The sequence below is a fragment of the Equus caballus genome, chromosome 7, assembly GCF_041296265.1.
Source record: "Equus caballus isolate H_3958 breed thoroughbred chromosome 7, TB-T2T, whole genome shotgun sequence".
Taxonomy (NCBI): Eukaryota; Metazoa; Chordata; class Mammalia; order Perissodactyla; family Equidae; genus Equus; species Equus caballus.
In genome coordinates, this window is record NC_091690.1 from 36,917,909 (window position 1) to 36,931,852 (window position 13,944).

Genomic DNA, 13,944 nt, shown 5'->3' on the forward strand with positions numbered 1-13,944 from the left:
CCTGAGGAAACATTCTGTGTTACTGTGAAAAAATATAAAACAATTTCATTTGTTTTTCAACTGATATACCATGGCACATTTGTGGTACATGACCCTTTCATAGGTAAAGCACTAAATGTATTATTATTACTACTGTTGTTTTCTATTATATTTAATGTTAATTATTTTTGTATGTAAGTAAACACGTGGACATAGTTTTAAAAAAAGTCAAAAGGTGCTAATAGTTTATAACAATAACAGCAACGACAAAACCAGCAATCCTCTGTCCTTATCACCCTCACCTATTTCTTGTGTCTTATGGGAAACTAATTTCAACTCTTTAAGCTGTTTCTTGTTTTTACCTTAATATTTGTACCTATTATGTTTATGCTGCAATCTCTTTATTCACCAAATTTAGACATTGTCAATAAACTACCTACTGTGGTAGTTCTATTAAAATCTTCCTTTCACTTCCCTCATCCTGAAAACATAATACTATTTCAACTTTTGGTTAATTCCATATTCATTATATTGGTTTTTACGACCATACAAATGTTGTTTACTGTGGAGCCTTGTTGAACACTACTGGTATAATCCCTTTCTTATACAACCACCAACCTCCCCTTCCCCAAATAAGTTAACACTTGTTTTTTCCTCCTCTTAGTTTTCTTTGAATTTTTGGTCAAAGTTCTAGGAATTTTTACATTTAACGAATTTTTTTGATAATTTCTTCTAATAATTTTCTTTTTTTGGCCTGAGGGAAAGTGGGTGGAATTCCTATTACTCGGATGTAGAAACTTCTGAATTTGCGCTGTAGTTTTTTAAATTGTTATCCTTGATTGTAGATTTAAACAATTCTACTTCCCTGAGGATTTTCTCTACTTATCAAATGCTTTTAATTATATTTTTATTGAAATAAACTTTTTATTTTAGAATATTTTTAGACTTATGGAAAAAATACAAAGATCATAGAGAATTATCAAATGCCCCACATCTAATTTCCTCTATTGTTAACATCTCCCATTAGTATGGTACATTTGTCACAAGTAATGAATTAATATTGACATATCATTATTAAATAAACCCCACACTTTATTCATATTTCATTAGTTTTCTCCCTAATCTTATTTTTGTATTCCAGGATTTCATCCAAGATACCATATTAAATTTAATTATTATATCTCTTTAGGCTTTTCTGGGCTGTGACATTTTCTCAGATTTTCCTTATTTTTGATGACCTTGAAACCACTCGTGATGGCCTTGAGGAGTGCAGATCAAGTATTTTATAAAACGTCCCTCCATTTGGGTTTGTCTGGTGTTTTATCTCACAGTTACCCTGGAGTTAGAAATTTGGGGGAGGAGGATCACAGAAGCGAAGTACCGTTTTCCACACATCAATCACATCGAGGGTATACGTAATATGATTTATCACAATGATGCTAACCTTGATCCCCTGGCTGAGGCACAGTTTGCCATGTTTCTCTACTGTAAAGTTGCTTTCTTCTCCTTTCCATTTTATGCTTTTTGAAAGCAGGTCCCTAAGAAAAATCTCCACTCAAAGGATGGGAATTATGTTTCCCCTCTTTGAGGGAGTAGGATCTAAATACATTGTTTGGAATTCGCCGTGAGAGATTTGTTTCTTCTTCCCCATTTAGCTAAATGTTCCATCACTTATTTATATCAGTGTTGTCACATGGATGCTTATTTTATACTTGCGTTATGATCCAACAGTATATTTGGGAGTTCTTTCTGTTGACTTTGTGCCCCTTTGACATAGCCCATCATTGTGCTTTTTGGGTTGGTTGGTTGGTTTGTTTTAGCTCTTCCTTGCTTCCTGGCACTACAAGATGGTCCAGGCTCGTCTGTATATTGGTTCCCCTGCCCTAGAATCTGCCAGTTCTCCAAGAAGCCTTTATCCCTTTTATTGGAGAATAGTATTAAAAAAACCACACTGGAGCACTGGGTGTGTTCACTGTTACTAGGGTGTCATGGCTTCTAGGTCCTCTCAGCAGACGGAGCTAGGAAATACGTGTATATATACTGACCACGTAGACACATATATCTACAATTATTTCTATATCCATCCATCAGTGTCCATTTTAAGCTAAAATGAGCTCACACTGATGTCTCGGACTCTAATCCTGCACTGCATGTTTGGTTATAGACTCCCCTCATCCTTGCTTAACTGTAAATTCCTGCTTTAACATTAAGAAACAAGGAGCCCCCATCTGCCATTCATTTACTTATTTGTTCAATTCTGATGTACATTTATAGCAGTTTAAGAACCGTTAACTCGCACCTCCATGAGAAATAACTTTATCAGCAGAATACAACGCTTATGTATAGTTCCTTAGTCTTTAGTCTTGTAGTTGTTGGTCATTTTCCAAGTTACTTAGGTTACTTTTTACCCACTTCCATCAGCAGGATTGTGTCATGCATTTGTAATACAATTAGATTCTTTTGTCACCGTGTTTATTACATCCTGGGATCCTCCACCCTCTTAGCTGAATTTTATTTTAATTTGAATTCATATAGATTCATTCACTGAAATTTACATTTTTTAAAAATTTTATTATGAAGAACACTTACTATGAGATCCACCTTCTTAAATTTTTAAGCGTGCAATACATTATTGTTGACTATAGGTGCAACGTTGTACAGCAGATCTCTAGAGCTTATTCATCTTGCTTCACTGCAATACACTCATTGATTAGTAACTCTCCATTTTCCTCTTCCCCGAGCCCTTGGCAACCCCTATACCACTTTGTGAGTCTATGAATTTGACTATTTAGATTCGTCACATAAGTGGAATCCTGCAGTATTTGTCTTTCGTGACTGGCTTATTTCATTTAGCACAATGTCTTCAAGGTTTATCTATATTGTTATATATTCCAGAATCAAACAGTTTGATTTCTTTTATATTTGGCTTCTTTCATTCAAAATTATGTTTATGAGATTCATCTATATCATTGTCTCTATAGTAATAGTCTATTTATTAGTACTTTGGTATAGGATTCCATTTTACTTATATGTCACAAACATCTATTCTATTTGTAGATACTTGCATTGTTTTCACTTGGAAACTACCATGAAGAATGCCTCTATGCACATTATTCTACATGTCTTTTGGTCAACATATGTATGCATTTGTGTTTGGAATAAACTTACAAGTGGAATTGCTGGGTAATAGGATAAATTTATGTTCAGATTTAGTAAATAATGCCAAACAGTTCCAAAGTGATTGAACCAATTTACACTTCCATGAGTAGTCAGAATATGAACACATCCCACCCATTGATATTGTCTGCTGTTTTAAATATTAGCCATTCTGGTTTGTGGGTTTGTGTTTATGTGTGTATGTTTACCTAATTGTGGCTTTAATTTGTGTTTATCTGGTAACAGAAGAGATTAAACACCTTTTCTAATGCTTACTGGACACATGGTTATCTCTTTTGTGAAAAGATGTTCAATGTATTGGATTTTTCTGAAGTTTCTTATTGAGTCTTAAGAATTCTATATGTATTTTGCAAAAAATCTCTTGATGGGTATATACATTGCAAATGGCTTCCATTTATGGCTTATTTTCAGGCTCTTTTTTCTTGGTGATTTTTGATGAATAGAAGTTTTTAATTTTAATAGAGTCTGTTATATCTATTGTTTCGTAAATAGTTAATGCCTATTTGAGGTTCTGCTTAAGAAATCGACTTACTAATAAAGTTTCCAGAAACTTTACAGTATTATCTTTCCTATTTCGATCTATCTGAAATTTACTTTTGTATGATATCAGAGAGGAGCAAGTTTATATTTCTTTTTATATGGAAATCCAATTAATCCAGTATTCTTTATTAATTAGATCACATTTTCTCACATCATCATATGACACTTTGCCATACATCTGGTTAACATGTATGTAAGGGTCTGTTCTCCATCACCTTTGCTCTTCCATTGGATGAGTTGTTTAGGCTTGTGCCGATACTGTAGCTTTATTAAAAAATAATATCTCGATATCTCTCAGTACAAATATTTCAACTTTGTCTTTTCTATCTAAGAATTTCCATATAAATTCCATATATTGCCCATATAAATTTTAAAAAGAGCTCATCACTTTCCTTTAAAAAAACTGCTTGGATTTATTTGAAATGCCTTTGAATATATAGATTGGTTGGGGAAGAACTGGCACCTGTATAATCTTGTTTGTTCTAATCTATAAGCACTTTATTCCTGCATTCACTTGTCATCTTTAATTTCTCTCTATAATGTTTTTAGCTTTATGTATAGAGATCTTCAATACCTTCATTGCATTTATTACTGTTTGATGTTTCTTTCATGCTCTTGTAAACAGTACAGCTTTTATTTTATGTCAAAATTGATTTTTGCTTATATGGAAGAAAATACAATTGGTATTTTTGTTTTGACCTTGCATTTTGATACCTTGTTTAATTCGCATTGAAATTCCATAGGCTATCTGCAGATTATTTTTGAATGTCTGATGCATAATGTTATCTGCCTATAATGACAATTTTTGTTTTTCTTTCCCAATGCTTAAACTTTCTATTTATTTATTTGTGTGTGTGTGTGTGTGCCTTATACTGACTAGAACCATAATTACCATGGTGAATAGGATTGGGGATAGCAATCTTTATCCAGTCTCAACAGGAAAGAATTCTAAAAATAATTTTTACGTCTAGTATTTGTTGTAAATTTTTTTAAAAAAATAATCTTTATCATGTTAAGAAATAGCTCTCTTATTTTCCTAAAAATGCTGAGTGGTTGCATTTTTTTGTAATCATGAATTGAGGTTGGATTCTATCAAATACTTTCTTTGTATTTATTAAGAAGATCATGTGTTTTTCTTTTATATGCTATTAATGTGGTGAATTATACTGATTGAATTTTTAATGTTGAAATAATTTTGCATCTCTGGAATAAACTTCACTTGGATAGATATGATATCTTAGTTTTGAATTTGATTTGTAAACATTCTGTTTAGAATTTTTTTCAACTATACTCATAGAATAAATTGCGTCTATTTTTTTCTTAAATATTTCTGTCAATGTTGGTGTTCTTTAAAGTCGTCTGATATCTTTTGAAATGACTTTTAAAAATTGTGTTGGGAAATGTTCTCTATCAGTTCTCTGCAAGACTTTATGAAAGATGGGTGTTATTTCCTCTGCTAAATTTTGAAAGAATTTGCTAGTGAAACCATCTGGGCCTGAAATTTTCCTTATGGGAAAGAATTTAATTAGAGATCAATTTCTATAGTACTTATAGGAACATTCAATTTTTCTATTTCTTGTGTCAGTTGCTCTTTATTAGGAATTTACTCATTTATTTTAAATTTTCAAATTTATTGACACAAATAGATTCAGATTATCTTCTTATTTACTTTGAATGTCTATAGATCAATAGTGATATTGACACTAATAATATGTGTTTTACCTCTTTTTCTTGGTCAATCTCACTGAGTTTTATTATTTTTATTGGTCTTTTCAAGGAATTAACTTTTAACTTTTTTGATGTTTTTTATCCTATATTTGTTTTTTATTAAATTGAATTTTGCTCTTATTTTTATTATTTTTTTCTTCTAGTTTAGTTGGTTTCAATTTGCTCTTTTATTTCCACTTTCTTTATATAATGCCTACATTATTGATTTTCAGTTTTTTCTCTTTTCTAATATATACCTTTAAGGCTGTAAACTTCTCTCTAAGCACAGCTTTAGCTGCATTTCAGAGGTTTTGCTACATGTAATTTTCATTATCATTCAGTTCAAAGTAGCTTCTAATTTATATTATGACTTGGAAATGTATTTTTTAATTTCCAAGCATTTGGAGATTTTCTGGTGAACATTTTGCTCATGATTCGTAGCTTACTTCCACTGTGATAAAAGAATATGCTATATGATATCAATGCTTTGAAATTTTCACACATGATTTATGGCTCAATATATGGTCTGTTTTGGAACACATCCTGTGCACACTTTAAAAATATGGAGTCTGCAGTTGTTGGGTGTGGTGTTCTATCTTTGTCAGTTAGAGTAATTTTGTGAATATGTATGCAAATCTCATTTAGGCTTACTGATTTTTATATGAGCTTTTAATTAGGAAGTAAGAGAAATGTGTTAAAATCTTCAGCTATGATTTTTGATTTGTTCATCTCTTCTTTCTGTGCATTCACTTTTGCTTTATACATTTTTAGGCTATGTTCTTGGATATATGCAAGTTAAAAATGCTATTTTCCCATGTAGAGTGAACTCTATATCACCATGAAATGTCTTTCTTTATGTTTAGTAATACTTCTTTCCCTACAATCTAATTATCTGCTATTAGATTAGTTACATGTGTGGGGTTTTGAGGGGAGGAGGTTAGTGTTTGCATGGAACATTGTCCATTCTTTTATTTACAATCTTCTCATCCTTTATATATTAAAGTCTACCTAATATTTATTCTTCACTTTTCATAATCTAAATATTTTATAACACTTTATTTCCCTATTGACTTTTATGCTATGTTTTCATGTGTTTTAATTCTTACCTATGCTAAACCTCACAGGACATTTTTTACTATAGTTTTAAATAGTTAATAGTCACTTAGCATTAATCAAATATTCACCATTTTCTCTTCTTCATTAATGATATCCAACTGAGATCATTTTTCTTCTGCACAAAATCCTCTTTTAAGAATTTGTTTCTCTGTAGATATGCTGGTGGTAAACTCTCGGAGTTTTTAATTTTCTAAGAAGTCTTATTTTGCCTTTATTTCTGAAATTTATTTTCACTGTGTATAGAATTCCACATTGATAATTATACTTTTTAGCATTTATAATATCATTACATTGTCCTCTGATTCCCATTTTTTATTGAAAAAGGAGCTGCCAGTCTTATAGTTTCTCCTTTGAAGGTAATATATTCTTTTCCTCTGGTTGGTTTTAAGATTTTCTCTTTTTCCTTGGTTTTCAGAAGTTATACTATGATATTCCTACATGTGATAGTCTTTATACTTTTACATTTGGGGCTTTAATAGATCTTCTTGAATCTGTTGCTTGATATTTTAAAAATCAGATTTGAAAATGTTCTAATCAGAGTCTCTTAAAATATTGCTTTCTCCCTTTTTTAGTCTCTCTTTTCATTTTGATACACAAATTACATGTGTTAGAATTTTTCATTATCTCTCACTTGGCTCTTATGCTTTTTTCTGTATTGATTACATTTTTGTCTCTTTTTCTGTCTTCTTATCCTTTTTGAAAAATGAAAAAATTTCTTCTCTTATCTTTCTGAGAATTATTACAAACAATTCCCAACTTAGAATGGTTCAACTTACAATTTTTTTTACTTTATTATGGTGCAAAAGTGATACACATTCAGTAGAAACCCTACTTTGAATTTTGATCTCTTCCCGTGCTAGCAATATGTGGTTCGATACTCTTGTGATGTTGAGCAGTGGCAGCAAGTCGCAGCTCCCAGTCAGCCCTGCCATCAGGAGGGTAAACAACCAATGATACATTTACAACCATTCTATACCCAGACAACCATTCTTTTTCACTTTGTCTAGTATTCAATAAATTAGATGAGATAGTCAACACTGTATTATAAAATACACTTTATATTAGATGATTTAGCCCAATCGTAGACTAATGTCAATGTTCTGAGCATGTTGATGTTCAGTAGGTTAGATGTATTGAATGTATTTTTGACTTACAATACTTTCAACTTAGGATGAGTTTATCAGGATGAAACCCCATCGTACGTACGTTGAGGAAGATCTGTATAGGAGGTTTTTTTTTTTTATATGTATATAATTTCCTTCTACTCCATGTCTTATCTCTCTTACCTTCAAATTTATTTTTCCTTTTTATTTTGCTCTTCTTTTTTTCTTGTTAGAAGCTTTTGTCAACTGGTGACTTTTAGTGGATTAACGAATGGATGAATAGATGGATAGATGATAGAAAGACATTTTAGAGTGAAATACTAAAATGTAGATTGGAGACAGAATGGATGTTAGAACGTATGTCTTATAGGGGAATGTCTTGTGGACTTGTGAGCATCATTGCAGAGTGGCAACTGGGTGTCCAACTTTTTCTTTTTTAATGAAATGCTCCCACATATCAATATCTATAGCTCATTTCTTAGAAATTTTCAGTTTATCAGAAAATATCCTCTTGCTTCTTTTTGTGTAGGAAGGAGGTATGTACATATCTTGTGGTTAGTATTCTGGAGCTGCTTGAGGAAGGGTAATGTTGTTATCTCCATTTAGAATACAATTTTAATTTAATGACTCTGTTCTTTCAAGAACCTCACACCTGTCTCCTGTGTTTGCTGTCCTTAGACCTGAAGCCATTTTGGCTTAATTGCTCTGGAGTGAATACTTCCCAACTCCTATGAGATTGATAAAAGAGTAGTTGTCTCTTTTTGCTGTGTAGATCTGGTACCTGGGAGCTTTGAAGCACCTTCTATAGATCTTTAAGTAAGCCTTCTTTCCATCTCTACTATTTATCTCACCCTCATTTTCCTTGGTAAATTTTGCCTCTAATTTTTGATCCCATACAGGGTGCCACAGGGAAATCGACTTGCTATTGTTAGTCCGTGTCTTTGTAGGCACTTAGTTTCAATCTTTCTCCACTTTGCTAAGTCATTTATCATTCTTCCATCTACAGAATACAATAATAGGAAGTGTAAGAAATTCCCATTATTTAGAACCAAGGTCCTTGGAGATATTGCTTTCCTCTAATCTAATTAGAGCAAGAGTGCCACAGCCATGCCAGCCCCATAGATGCCCATGGGGTTTTCTTCTGTAGTTCATTCCTGACTATCCCCCAGCTTTCCCTGTGCTGCCTTCTGACTAGTCCTGGGTATTGTATTTTTGGTTCTTGAACAGACTCCAGATAGGGGATGGAGGTGGACCTGAGGTTGGTTTTTCATATCAGGCAGTTTGAGAATCCTTGAAGGTCAGAGACTCTATAACATAAACCTGCAAATATAAAAAAAATTAACTTTATTATTAATCATACCCAGTAAGACTTGTACTTGGTATCTACTAATTTCTGACACTGAATATAATAAAAGGTAAGATAATCATATTAAAAAATTTTTATAGATTCAAACTGTATTTCCTTCACTTAGCTAAATTAGTGAGTTTCTTCATTAATCATACATGTTTATTGGGCACTTTCTGTGTGGTGGGCACTGGACATATAAGGAAGAATAAAAGAGGTGTGGTTCTTGCCATTATATTGAGGGACATTGGTGGATTAAAAAATATTACATATGGATTGTAAGTGTGTTCTGAAACAATATTTTTCTCCTAAATTTTCAAACGAAATGAGGACTCACCAAAAACTTTCCTAAGAGATTATAGGATTGTTCTGTTTCTGTGTTCATCACTCATCTAGCTTTACTTTCATGTGGTGATTTGCAAACACACAGAACTCGGGTGATACACACTTGCGTTGTCAAAACTTTTAGTTTTCACTCTCAATTTGCTTTGTTTGTGTTTCATATATTTCTGAGGTTGGAGTGAGAAAGCATTTTAAATAAAAGTATTTCTGCAATAAATGATTAATTGCTTTTTAAAAAATAAACAAAGAAGAGTGAATAGTAAATGGTAAGTAGTTTCGCCTTAGTATGCCAATGGTCCTGAAATAAAAGCCTTAAATTAAATTTGATGGTCAACAATTACATCAGCAACTAATATTCAGAAATTGGCTAAGAGATAAGTTAATCTAGAAAGCATGGCAAATATTCAGTTGTAAATTATATTTCAATATCCCAAATACTTAAACTAAGAAGAAAATTACCTTTGATAATGCAGATTTATCATTTGTGATTGACAGTCAATCCTGTTCCCATTCTGGGCACAGTGGTGATGGGGTGTGGTAGTGAGAGTAGGGAGCCTGAGATAAGCTTTCTTGTGATATTATTCATGTTGAATAATAAATAGTCACTACTTCATGAAAAAAATACAAATAATATCAATTTTATGTACGTATATACATACACACATATATCACTCTTAGTAGTGTTTCTAGAAGTGTGGTCCACAAATGACCTGTATCAAAATAGCTGGGATGCTTGATAAATACTGATTCCTAGGCTTCACCCCCAACTGACCCAGTCAGAATCTCTGAGCCTGAGGCCAAGAAATCTGCCTTTAGACAACTATCCTGAGTAGTTCTTATGGGCAATATCATTTGAAAACCACCTGTGGGATAGGATAGAGGAGGACGGGTGAGCTCATCAATAGAATTGCTCTATTTGCTGAAGTAAAAAAATCCTGAGAAAGTGAATACGGAACATGCAAATCCCTATAGTGCATCTGGTAGACAAATTGTAATCTCTTTCCTATTCACACCTCGTTTTCTTTCTCAACAATGCTTTCTGCGGTAATCAGGAACCATTCACAGAGCTATTCCTTCTATTATTTATTTATTTGTGCCTATCAGCTAGATGGATAGAGGAGCTGGCTTGGGAGCACACCCATGACCTACTTTGCCATGCTAGTCTCTCTTGCCTTCACTTTCCCCCATGGGAGATCTGCAGTGGACCATTGATTTTGAGTTGGTTTAGACTAGAGATGGCAAAATTAGCCTTACTTTAGCCTGTAAAATTGTATTCACTACCAATGAGAAAGGGCATTGTGAAATACAAATATGTTTATCTTCACATTCTCCTATTACACTAAAGATTTCAGGTTACCAAGAAATAGGAGAAAATATACTCTTCCTGCTCTACTCTCCACAACACGGACAACCAACATCCTTGAACTTGAGTTAATTTTCCTTAGAGAACTTTACTTTTCCTCCTCTTATTTTTAGCTTCTGCCTTGTGGCCTTTATTATTGAACTTGTGAATTATAGTCTTCTGAAGCAACGGGAGCTTTAGGTCTGCACTGAGAGTTTCCTTATGGCTTTTACAGACATCTAGTCTCACTAAACCCTGCTCCTCACATTTCTAGAGCAAGCGATGTCTGTCCTCTTCTCAGCACTTTCCTGCCTCCCTGGATATATGCATCACCTGAGCTCATCACATCCTAGCCTCAGGGTGTATTTCCTAATGAAACTGTAAAATGGACAGGCCATTCTATTGTGGTTAAGAAACCAAAATGAGTTTTTACATTTGTGTGAAGAACACCAAAGCTCTTCTGTAGTGCTGACAGAAGGAGGGGTGGAGATGGATGGCAGGGGATGCTGTTTCATAAGTGGATAGAGGCAGAGGTGAGATAAGTTGGGTTTAACTCAATTTTAGGCACAGTTTAGAAAAAGCAGCAGGGCTGGATAGAGGACTAACTGCCTACTGAGACTGTAGGCATCTAAAAATAAGTCCTCTTTGCCCTTGTAATTGAACCTGCAGTAGAGGCAGTGAAGTAGAATCACTAAGAATTTGGACTCTAGCATCAGATTACCGAGGTTTAAGATTCTGACTTGACCATTTACAAGTTGTGGCCCTTTGGTCTGTGGTTTTATATCTTTGTTTCTCAGTTTCCTCCTCCATGATATAAGAGGGGTTGATTTCACTGATTTACAAGGGTGTTGGGGGATTAACTGAGATAGTGAGTTTCAGCATCTGGCACCTAATAAATGCTCAATCAGCAATACCAATCATACTTATTAATGAGCGAGAATTACACACACAACTTGATGCCAATAACAAAGCCTTATACCTCATTTGTTTTGCTTGATTTAGAATTTGGATAATAGTTTCTTTTAAATATATTTAGGTTGGGCTATACGAAATTGCTGATATTAAGTGATTCTGACCAGAAAAATTGTGACGTCATTTGGTTCAACAAATAGTTAAAGCTACATATATATCAGTCTTGGTATATAGTTCTTTTAAGAGCTCTGTTAGGTAAATATTATAATTTTTAATTTAGAAAGTAAAGCTCAGTGAAGTGACTTCCCCAGTGACACAAGATAGCAAGGGGGAGAGAATCTTGCTTCTAACTTCAGTCTTTGGATTCAAATCCTACTTTCTTTTTACCACATAAAGAACTTCTTAAATAGTATGAAGAAACTATTGAATTGAAAGATATATATTACTGAAATTTAATTTTGCTGAGATAAATATTTTCCCCTTGCCCAGAGTATATTTTGTCATGTATTAAGAGTTATACAGAGAAACAGAAACAATAAGATGTATATATATATATATATACAGAGAGAGAGACAAAGACTTATAAGGAATAGGCCCATGTGATTACAGAGGCTGACTCATATGAGCCTGTAGGCTAAAGACCCAGGAGGGCCAATGGTGTAGCTCCAGTTTGAAGGCATAGCCTGGAGACCCAGGAAAGCTGAAGGTACAGATGGAGTCTAAAGGCAGTCTGCTGGATAATTCCCTCTTGCTCAGTGAGTCAGTCTTTTTGTTTTATCCAGGCCTTCAACTGATTGGACGAAGTCCACTCACATTATGGAGGGCTATCTGCTTTACTCAAAATCCATCAATTTAAATGTTAAACTCATCCAAAAACATCCCCCAAGTTGACATATAAAATTAACCATCAGAAGTCCACCCCTTGTCAACTTAGCACCTGTATACATCTCCTTGAATCATATGTAATCTCCATGTAAAGAAAATAACAAGGTCATACTTCTGCTTAACAGGACAAACTATCCTGCATACAACTGAAAAAATACAAGCTCTTTCCCCAGAAGAATCTTTGTTTACTCTTTTCCTTGATATTTCATAACTTAAATACTATGATGTAAAGTTAACAATACTTAACTACCTTACGTCAAAACATCTTATATTACACGATAAAGGGATAAGAGAGGGAAGAAAAAGATATTTGATACATATGCACAAATATTCATAATGAAATAAGTAGGACATATTCATGACAATTGCAGTCATCATTGCCATAACTGGTCACATGGTCACAACTGATATTTATAGCTATCCTCTTCCACTATCTATTCCACATTCCCTTTGCCTTCAGCAAGCACCTCAGCTGGTCATGCTTCTTTACTTAGTGGGATGAGCCAAACCTTCATTTCTGAAGAGTCTGGGCAATTAGTAGTCCTGCCTGAATTAGGCAGTTGTAGTTTTCCAGACTTCAATTACAGGACATAGTAATACTAAGAGATAGCCAAGGGTATCTTATTCTCTATTCTGGACATACTCTTCCTTACCTTCATTGTAGGGTAGCAATTCAATTTCCCCTTGGTAGTCAGGATCAATCACCCTAGCCAGCACAGTAACTCCCTCCTACCCCTACTGATTCAGAGGCATGTGGAGTCCAAAGTGGCCAGGCCACAATCTTAATTTCCAGTTCAATGGAATCATTGTTGTGTCTCCTGGTGGAAGCATTCCACCCTTTGGAACTAAGACCTCTAGGCCAACAGAGCATAAGGTTCCCAGGATAGGAAATGAAAATTTTGCTGGTAGGTCACTAGGAGTAATGGTGAATGTTGCTGCTCTCATTTTTACCCCTAGATTCGTGGACCCACAAATCTTGGCTAGAAGAGAAAGAGCATCACATATTGGGTGCTGATTCAGAGCATACAGAGACACCTGGAGAACCTTGCCCAAGCCCTGAAACCCATATTGGCACCAGCTGGCACTGTAACTGAGTTGTCAAAAGTGCATTCCATTGTTCTGTTAATTCCATCTGCTTCCAGATTGTGAGGAACATGTTAAGACCAGTGAATTCCACAAGCATGGGCCCATTGCCACACTTCTTTTGCTCTGAAGTGATTTTATTGATCAGAAGCAATGCTGTGCGGATTACTAAATTGTAGATAACATATTCTGTAACTCCATGAATGGTTGTCTTGGCAGAAACATTGCATGCAGGGAAGGCAAATCCATATCCAGAGTAAGTGTCTATCCCAACAAGAACGAAACATTGTTCCTTCCATGATAGAAGCAATCCACTGTAATTAACCTGCCACCAAGTCACTGACTGATCACCCAGGAGAGTGGTGCCACCTCAGGAACATAGTTTTGGTCTCTGCTGCTGGTATATCAGGCAC

General features: G+C 34.2%; 1 long non-coding RNA gene across 1 annotated transcript in view; it reads right to left on the reverse strand.

Moving 5' to 3' along the window:
• Nucleotides 1–7,853: 7,853 nt before the first annotated feature.
• Nucleotides 7,854–13,944, reverse strand: part of LOC111774255 (uncharacterized) — an 83,233-nt gene continuing 77,142 nt past the window's right edge. The window contains exon 6 of the long non-coding RNA XR_002809139.2: nucleotides 7,854–8,942. This is a non-coding gene — a long non-coding RNA (uncharacterized lncRNA). The remainder of the gene's footprint in view (nucleotides 8,943–13,944) is intronic.